Source organism: Galeopterus variegatus, unplaced genomic scaffold (genome assembly GCF_000696425.1).
Source record: "Galeopterus variegatus unplaced genomic scaffold, G_variegatus-3.0.2 Scaffold5740, whole genome shotgun sequence".
Lineage (NCBI taxonomy): Eukaryota > Metazoa > Chordata > Mammalia > Dermoptera > Cynocephalidae > Galeopterus > Galeopterus variegatus.
Genome location: NW_007731851.1, coordinates 57,198 through 66,667, shown reverse-complemented (window position 1 = coordinate 66,667; position 9,470 = coordinate 57,198). Strand labels below are relative to the sequence as shown.

At 49.4% G+C, this 9,470-nt stretch overlaps 1 pseudogene; it reads left to right on the top strand.

Moving 5' to 3' along the window:
- Positions 1–5,634, top strand: part of LOC103605328 — an 81,291-nt pseudogene extending 75,657 nt beyond the window's left edge.
- The last annotated feature ends 3,836 nt before the right edge of the window (positions 5,635–9,470 follow it).

Here is a 9,470-nt window from a genome sequence, read left to right as displayed (position 1 = left end):
TTTGCCCCTTTCCATCTGTTTGACCTTAGATGACTCACTAGGCCATTTGGAGCTCCAGTGTCTGCATTTGTAAAATGCGAACAGAAATGTTCAAGCCACAAGAGGTTGTGTGTGAATAAATGGGATGAGGCATGGGAGAGTGTTCAATAAACTGCAAGGAAACTGCAAGGGGCCGAGTAGACCTTGGGTTCTCTGGGAGCAGGAAAGGAAGTGCATGGTTTGCAGAAACTGCATAAAAGCAGACAGTGTGAGCACATAACACTTGAGGTGTGTGAAGGGCGTGGGCTCTTTGCAGAAAGCCTCATAAACCCCTTCTGTAAAGCAACGTGGTACCCCTCGTTAATGCTCCTTATATAGTGTTCACAAATTAGCTTTAGGGTTTCTGTACAGGCAACATCTTAAGGCCTGACAGGGCCACTCACGAAAGCTCGTGAGAGTATAGACGGGGCCCAGCAGCAGGCGGGCGCCTTGGATGGTCATTAGGTACATTTCTGCTGCTCCGTAGAAAAGATAGAGCAGCAGCATGCAGCCCCGTTCTACCTGTGCTGTTCAAGAAGCGAGCTCTTTGCAGGACTTCCGTGAAGTGACCATTTCCCTTTGCGAGCGTCATTCTTTCTGGTGAATTAAGGCCAGAAGATCATATTTGGAAGCCTTATTGTACTCTGATCATTAACGGGTGAATTTAGTGGTGATTCTGTTGGAAAAGCCCTGGAGCTGGAAATAGAAAGAACAAAACAAATGGAAAAAGGGTTGTCTTTAAATAAACTTAATACTTGGAAAAGGAATATGAGCAAATTAACGTAAATATTTAGATAGTGAGAGATAACAAAACAAATGGAAAAAGGGTTGTCTATTTAAACTTAATACTTGGAAAAGGAATATGAGCAAATTAACGTAAATATTTAGATAGTGAGAGAAGCATAATCCTGAGTGAGTCTTCCCATGTTAGGCAAGTTTTGATTCATGAGGGGCCACAGATGGGATGACACAGGGCAATCTTTTTTCAGATGCTTCAAAGTCTTTGTAAAATAATAGCTCGACCTCTCAGCTGATGATCAAGGCTCTTCAGGATCTGATTGCAACTTCATTTCAGGCCTCATCTGCCACTTCTGCCCCAGCGTTCCCTCTCTCCTGTGACTTGTGCATAGCCCAGTTTGTGTGTCATTTGACAAACTTTCCTGAGTGCTCCCACATACAGATGGGTAATGGTCTGGAGCCCAGGAGCAGAAGTGCCCATGGAGCGAGGGACCTAAGGCAGACGTCGAGGATGGAGACCCAGGAGCCCTCCGGGTTTTGTGGTGGGCAGAAGAAGAGCAGTGGGGTCCTGGAATCTGGGGGAGGGCTGGGAGCAGAGCCCAGCAGAGTGCTGTGGAAGGAAGCAGCCAAGAGGCAGCTCAGGGAGTAGAGCTGAGTCAGCGTCAGCAGCGGCGGACAGCATCAAGCCTTCTAGAAAGGTGGTGATGTTCTGGGAGGTGACCGGTGGCCATGGTGGGGCTGTTGGGCACATAGCTGCTCTTTCTCACTGTCTTCTCTCTGTCTGCCATAGCTTTTGCCACCACAGCCCTCTGTAACCAGTGCTACCGCTTTCCACAAGCAGCCCCCAGCCTGTGATGCCACAGAGTTAATTAGCACATTGTTTACCTTTAGCCCAAGCACGTTGCTTTCCACCTTGTCTGTGGGCAGTGGCCAGGTCCCTGTCGCTATGGAAGCTCCTGCTCCTGCTGGCCCTGAGAACTCAGTGTGTGCCCACCGTGCGCCACGGGACAGGAGGCTGCAGCCTTGGCTCCTGAAAGGCCTGGCCGGGGCACACTTGTCCTCAAGCTTGGCAGTAATTTTAGCCCTGACAATGCTTGGGCGTGGTGCCAATAGAGTTGTTACAAGGACAGGAAGTTTTAGCCAGAATTTCTGTCAGTGAATAAAAGTTCTGTCAGTGGAAAAGTTCTGTCAGTGAATACTTTCTCATTTTGGGCGTCAGCTTAGACAATCCTTAGTCCAAATAGTGGCCTCATGTCCCAGAGCATGTCTTAAAGCCTGTGTATTGGTTGATATCACGTATTTGTCTCGTTGTCTGTTTACCTGGAACGTGGTGGGCTTGTTTGCAGAGTTGATGTCCTAGGGACTTGGCATAAATCATCCTCTGTCCTCTCACCCTTTCTTTTGTGTAGAATTTACTGACAGTTAAAAGGAGATAAGATTTGTTGCATATTCCCTCCCCTTTCCCAGTCTTCTGTCAGATACTCTCTTTCCAAGTGAAATAAATCAGTATTTACTTCTGAAGTACTGGTTCATGGTACATTTTTCTAGTTAAATGAAATTGCAACAAACACTAAAAGAAGAAAAAAAAAGGTCTCGGTTCACTTTGAAAAAACAAATCAGGCAGAATGTATTACAGGTTGAGTATACCTTATCCAAAATTCTTGGGACCAGAAGTGTTTCAGATTTTGGATTTTTTCAGATTTTGAAACATTTGCAGAAAACATACCGGTTGAGTATTCCTAATCCATAAATTTGAAATCCAAAATGCTCCAGTGAGCATTTCTTTTGAGCGTCATGTCTGAGCTCAAAAAGTTTCAGATTTTGAAGCATTTTGGATTTCAGATTTTCAGATTAGGGATGCTCATCCTGTAATGGTTTCTACTCAGAAAAGCTCTTGAGCTTCTGGTGAATTGTATCAGTCCAAATTAAAAGTTCTTTCCAATCCAAAACATTGGAACCTCTGAAGCCCACGCTGGAGGTGCCCTGTCCATTTTTCTCTCTGAATTATATATGACCCACCTGTTAGCTCTTCCTGCTCACAGCAACTGGAATAATCACAAGGTCGGAATGAGACCCTCCAAGCCAGTTGGGCCATCCTCAGAGACAGTGTGGAGACATGACATGTGACGGATGTATGGGGCAGGGAGTAGGAAGCCATCCAGTATCAGTCATGAGCAGGGACAGGGGTCAGAAGCGTCATGAATAGGAGCTTGTGGAGGCTGCCTGAGCAACCCCACCCCACTCACATTGCCTGGGAGTCATTGCCCCTTCTCTCCTTTCTGCCTGGAACCCATCCCCTACCTCCTCCGGTAAGCCCCCTCCATTCCCGACAGCCCCACCTGCCCTGCACTCTGCAGCCTCTCCTGGGCTCTGCAGCTCTGCAGTCCAGTCGCACCCTCTGTACTGTGCCTGCCCCGAGGACACTGAGCTCCTGGGGGGGGACTGTGCTTGTCCACTGTGTTGCTGCCTTAGCAGCCTTCATGGTGTCAGACACCTAGTGGACCGTCATTCAACAAGTATTGAGCACTTGCTGTTTGCTGGATATTGAGCTTGGCTCTGGGGAAAGCTGTGACAAGGCAGACATGGCCCTTGTCCTCATGGAGCTTACAGTCTAGTGGTAGCTGATAAAATGACAAAAGTTTTGTTAAATGTATGAATTACTGACATGCCACAATACCGTCCAGGTAGTAGGTGTTTAAGAAAGTGTTGTTAAGTGTAGAAATGAAGGGATTGGAAGGGCAGTGATGTTATTAGGCACCTACTTTGCATACAGAATCTCCTTTAATCCTCCTAGCAGTCCTCTGAAGTAGGCATTTTAGTCCCTGTTTTACAAATAAGAAAACTGAGGGCTGTAGGGAAAAGTATCTTGCCCAGGCCTTTTAGCTGATAAGTGGTGGAGCTGATGTTCAAAACCTGGGTCAGTGCAGGGCAAAGCACCTGCTCTTTCCACCTTGCTGTTCAGACCCACCTGGAAATGAATGGGTTTCTGACATCTCTCCACGAGTCGAGGACTCTCTCATCCTCCAGCTAATCAATCTTAGGCCCTTTTGCTTTCCTCCTGGGTTTGTTTTTTACCCCTTCACTCATTTCTGCAGCTCTGGGGTCTCAACTCTTTATGAATCATTCCTGTGTCTTATTTCTTTTCTCAAGATCAAAGATAATTGTTATTAAAAAAAAAAACAGCCCAGAGCTGATATAGTCAGGGATGAGGGGCATTCACAGCAGCTGGAATTTGCCTTTGCTTGGACTCTGCCAGCTGGAGCTACAGAGAAAGGTCTGGCTGGAGAATTCAACAGGTGCCCCCACTGACTGATGCGCCGAGGACTCTCCTGCCCTGCTGTGGCCATGAGTTTCTATCGCAGGCCTACTCCCTAAATAGTCAAGGTGTTGGTGTTGACAGATAACACTTGGGGAGAGTCAGGCTTGAGAGGGCGTCTGCTCACTTCTAGTGTGATATTGATCTTCATACACAGACTTGAGCTTCCAGAGTGTGGGAAAAGACAGAGAACCCAGAATAAACCTAGCCCCTTTACCACTACTAAGTGGGCCAGTTATAAATTCCCAGGCCTCCCCCACCCCACCCCACCCCACTCCACCCCTGTTATTGCTGCAGTAGATAACCCCCATGGTGCCTTCCAACCCTCACTCTTTGGGTAACCCACACCTCTTGGAAGCCCTGGAAGATAACTTGGTGCCAGGAAAAGAGTTTGGGCTTTGGGTTTGAACTTGGGTTCCACAATATGCCACAGCTGAGGGGCCCTGACCATGTTGCTTTGCCTCATTGAGGCAAAAATGGGGAAGCATAAGCAAAAGCATTTTTGGAGTCTTATGTGCAGTATGGACAAGCTCCAGGGACGTGCTGGTTGCTCCTTAAGCTGTACTTGTGATTTTGTCGTTATTGCTGGACTTGGAAGTGGGACCTGCGTGACCTTTTTCTTGCCTTCCTACAGGTCACTGATGAGGAGCCCAGCTCCAACCACACGGTCATGATCCAGGAGACCCTCCAGCAGGCCTCCGTGGAGCTGGCTGAGCAGCACCACCTGGTGGTGTCCTCTGACGACGTGGAGGGCATCGAGACAGTGACTGTCTACACACAGGGTGGAGAGGCCTCGGAGTTCATTGTCTACGTGCAGGAGGCTGTGCAGCCCGTGGAGGAGCAGCCTGCAGAGCAGCTGGCCCAGGAACTCTAGGGAACATGCAGCAGTGACAGCCAAGGGTGGGGCAGCTGGGCTCTGTCGGTCACCCAAGTGCCAGACCCCCCAGCCTGCCTGGCTCGCAGTATGGCACTGTCCTCTGCCCTCCTGCCTGGTGGCCCAGATGGAACCCTCCTCGTCTTACCTTGGGTGGGCAAGGAGATCGGCATCACCAGCAATACAGGACCCCTGTCCCCAGCACACACACACACACACACCCTTACCCTGTATCGTCTGCTTCTGGAAAGCCTTCAGCATCAACTTCCCTGCACATGCCCCACACCGCATCACCCCTTGCTTCAGGATTCAAACAGAAACTCCCAACCCCCATCAACATCTTCCCTGAGTTATATCCCCAGCTCCTTGACCCCATCTAGGTGCCGAATCTTCATGTGAGGCCACCGTGCAGTCTGGTGAAAGGGGACAGTCATCACATGGAAAGTGACCTTAGTGTTCTGGAATCACCTCTGGGCAGGTTGGGGCAGGTCGGTGGGATTGTCCTGGTTCTGTCTACACAGTCCCACCCTCCTCAGGTATCAATTGAAGGAATCATGATTCATCCCCATCATAGGGTCACATCTTACCATCTTGGAATTCTTTTGCTCTTGAGAAAAATGCACTTTCCCTGTTTGCCTCCCATTCTAAGGAGGTGAGGGGTGGAATAAAAGCGTTCTCCGCCTGGCAAGTGCTTCTGTTCTTCACTTAGGTTGGATGGTTCACGTTTCCCCTTCCCAAGTTGAAATCTTGGATTTGCACCCCACAAGGAACCACCCCATCCAAGACCCAGGCCCTTAAAGTGCAAGTGATGATGCTCTTTCCCCCTCGAAAGCACTTGAGTTTGCTCATTAACCCACTTTTTGAGGTTAATGATCTTCTGTTTCCTGCCACCCAGCATTTGGTTTGCCACCAGCCGGGAAGTGGCAGTGCCCTCTTGTCACTTTGTATTTGGAGGAACAGTAAACTGACAATCAGAAATCTTCATGACACTGTATCATTTGGCCAAGATTTCCTGTCTGGTGCTCTTGATAAATACTGTAGATGCTGAGCCCTGCTGTGTGCATGGCTTTGAGCTCCAAGGGCATCAAGGCGAGCCCTACACTCTGCCCAGGCCTGGGGTCCCTTCACATCTTCACCCACTGTTTGACTTGCTGAGGTCAATATATGTTTCCTCTGAGAAACTCTTAGGTTTGTAAGCATGTGCATGTTCAGACAGGTGAGATGGTAGCTGCACTTTTGAAGAGGGCAGAGTTCACAGCCCCGTGCACTTGGCCCTCACCCAGCGGCACCTGAGGGCACCTCTTGGGAGAAGCTTAAAAGCTGCTGCTCTAATACCAGGAGGAAGGCGACTTCTTGCCCTAAGCAAGGAAGGGGAGAAGCGCTTCTGGCGTTAAAAGGAAGGACACTTCCCACCTCGGATAAGTTAAGGAAAACTTCCTGGTGGAGGTGGCCTGTGATCAGGACCTTGTCAACTAGATGGGCTTTGTACTTGCAGGGGTAGGGGTGAGAGGAAGCAGGGAGGGAATTCCAAGGCAGACTAACAGTGGAGCTCACCCCGGGGAGGGGGGTTATTCGCAGGGGATGATGGTGGGTGATGAGCATTTCCATTTGGTGGGGGTGGCTTTACAGAGCGGGGCAGGAAGATCAGCCAGAAGCCAGGTCCTAGAAGAACAGGGTTGCGGGATGGTGCACACTGATTTTATTCTCTAAACCCTGGGGACACAGTGGCCATTTGATAGACCTGGGGTGAGGTCTAGGAGGTACTGCAGAAAGAGTCCTCTTGTCCCTGCATCATTGTGGTCTGTGTTGGGGTAGTTGAGCATCCAGATTGGAGGCGGAGAACCTGGGCCCTAACGCAGCTCAGTCACTTTGTAGCCAAGTGACAGTGGCATATTGCTAGAGCTGAGTTTTAGTTTACTCATTTCTGAAATAGGCCTGATGGTAATTGCTGATGCCTAAGATTATTGAGAGTTAACTGAGTGAGGCCTGTGAAGGCATTAGCAGAGTACCTGGCCCACACTCTGTAAATATCAATTATTATTGATATTCCTAGGTGTGGGGACACAAACACGAATATCGCTTAGATTCCTCCCTCAAAGAGGCCATGATGTAGCAGTGGGGAGAGGGCATGGGCGAATAGCAGGAGAAGACTCCCTGAGTGTGCTCGGTGCTCCGAGAGAGGCTGGACAGAGGGGCCTGCCCTTCCGACATGTGCACACTGAATTTTTACACTCCCTTCCCAAGTTACTGGGAAGGAGGAAACATAGGAAGTTAAGGAATTGTCGATGTTCCTGGCTGACCATGCCCTTGTGGATACCCGGGCGGGGTGGGGCAGGAGGGCTGATTCTCCAAGGTTCTTTCTTAGGAGCTGATGCTGGGCTCAGAGGGGAAGCTTTTCTAAGCCACGTGGCACAGTCAAGTGGCTATAAAACGGCTTCTCCCTGCTCCTCCCCAGGGCTCCCCCCTCAGCCGTTGTTCTCAGCTAGGAGCTGATGCTGGGCTCAGAGGGGAAGCTTTTCTAAGCCATGTGGCACAGTCAAATGGCTATAAAACGGCTTCTCCCTGCTCCTCCCCAGGGCTCCCCCCTCAGCCGTTGTTCTCAGATACTTTTTGACTCAACTTGTATTTTGTGTCAGGCAAGGTAAAAGCTTGTTCTGAAAGGCTGAATGGTCTACCTCCCTGTTTAGTAATATGCGTAAAGCTCCTGCTGTGCACCAGGTGCCATACCAGGCTCTTTCATGGGCTTCATGGCACTCGGTCTTCCCATCCGCCTGTGTCTTCATAAGATTGAACACTGGAGCTTCCGTAGTGCTTGCTGTACCCCGGGGGTGTGGACGTTCTCATCATCTCAGTGCCCAGTGAGTTAGGTGCGATCATCAGAATTTTATTGGTGGAGAATGTTGGCACAGAGAGGTTGAGTAACTTGCTCAAGGTCACACAGGAAGTGACAGAACCAGGAATTGAGCCCAAGCTAGATCTGCACTTGTAACCAACACGCCCTCTGCCAACTCTTCTCTCCTTCTTACAGCTGAGAAGACAGCAGTTGATAAGTAATCTGTCCTGGGTGACACTTGAGGCTAGAAGTGATCTATATGGGACTTGAATGCAGACACTTTTTGTACTCCCCGTACCATGCCGCCTCCCCTGTCTGTCAACCCTGACACCAGGAAGGCAGAGAAGCGGTGGGGCAAGTTCAGACGGGGTGAGGATGAGAGGACAGGTGCCAGGTCTGCTTCGTGGAGCTAAAGCCCAGGAACTGTGTTGCTGGGATGAGAAAAAGTGTGAGCAGGAGCCAGCAGCAAGACAGGAGATGCAGGGCCAGCCCAAGGTCAGAGACAGTGTCAAGGCAGGAGACAGGACCAGCCACAAGGGTCCTGCGACACTTGGGGCTGGGGAGGAAGCTGAGGGCCACATTCATCTGGCCTGGCTGTCCCCGCAGACGCCCCTTCAGCTGATTTGCCAGCAGCCTGGAGCCGACCTCACATTGGGCAGGCTTCCCTCCCTAGTGTGGACTCGCCTCGCAGGCTCTCATCTGCTAAGTAAGTTGCTGAAGCCCAGGCGAGACAGACCTGGCCTGACTCCACCTCTGAGCAGGTGTGTGACTTTGGGCCAGCTATGTCACCTCTCCCCCATGAGTGCAACGAGAATGATAAAATACCTGCCACGAGGCATGAACAGCTTACTGTGCAGCAGGGACTCTGCCAGGAGCTTCCTGACGATTCTGCATTCAGTTCCCAAGATAGCACGGCAGATGCGGGTGTTCTCACCCCGCATATACACGAACAAGTTTATTAAATAACCCCAGAGTCAGGAAGATTCACTGAGTTAGCGCTTGTGACGTGCACAGCACGGTACTGGGGTGGAGGGATGGCTCTGGCCCCTCCTGTTAGTGCTCAAACGTGGATGTGACCTTCCAACTTGGCTGTGCAGCAGCAAGTCTGAGCTGCGTTACTTGCTCTGAGTTTTGCATTTGTGAGGAGGACACAGTGACTTATTTTATAACCTGTATCTACAGGGCTAATTTAGCAAATTAATTTTTCTGGTAATAAGTATTTAAAATTCATTAGCTGTTGTCACTGATGGTTTGGACACAGTGACTTATTTTATAACCTGTATCTACAGGGCTAATTCAGCAAATTAATTTTTCTGGTAATAAGTATTTAAAATTCATTAGCTGTTGTCACTGATGGTTTTTCTCTTGTTCTTTAGTTCCATTTTTCAAGGCTGGAGAATAAAGACTGTTTGATTCTAAATCCATCTCCCCACTCCACCCCTTTGAAAATTTCAAAATGAACTGTCCATCCTGCCCTTGGATGAAATCCAAGTTTACATCAATCTCCCCCCAGTGGCAATGGTTTTAAATTGTAGTGGGAAGTCTTTGGGAATCTATTAAATAGACTAATACTTTGCTGGAGAACAAACAAACAAAAACTGGTGCTGAGTGTGTCTGGGGTGGGGTGGGGCGGGGGGGACTTAATTTACCATGCATCACGAAATTTTCTAAGTAAATTATTTTCAAGGCAA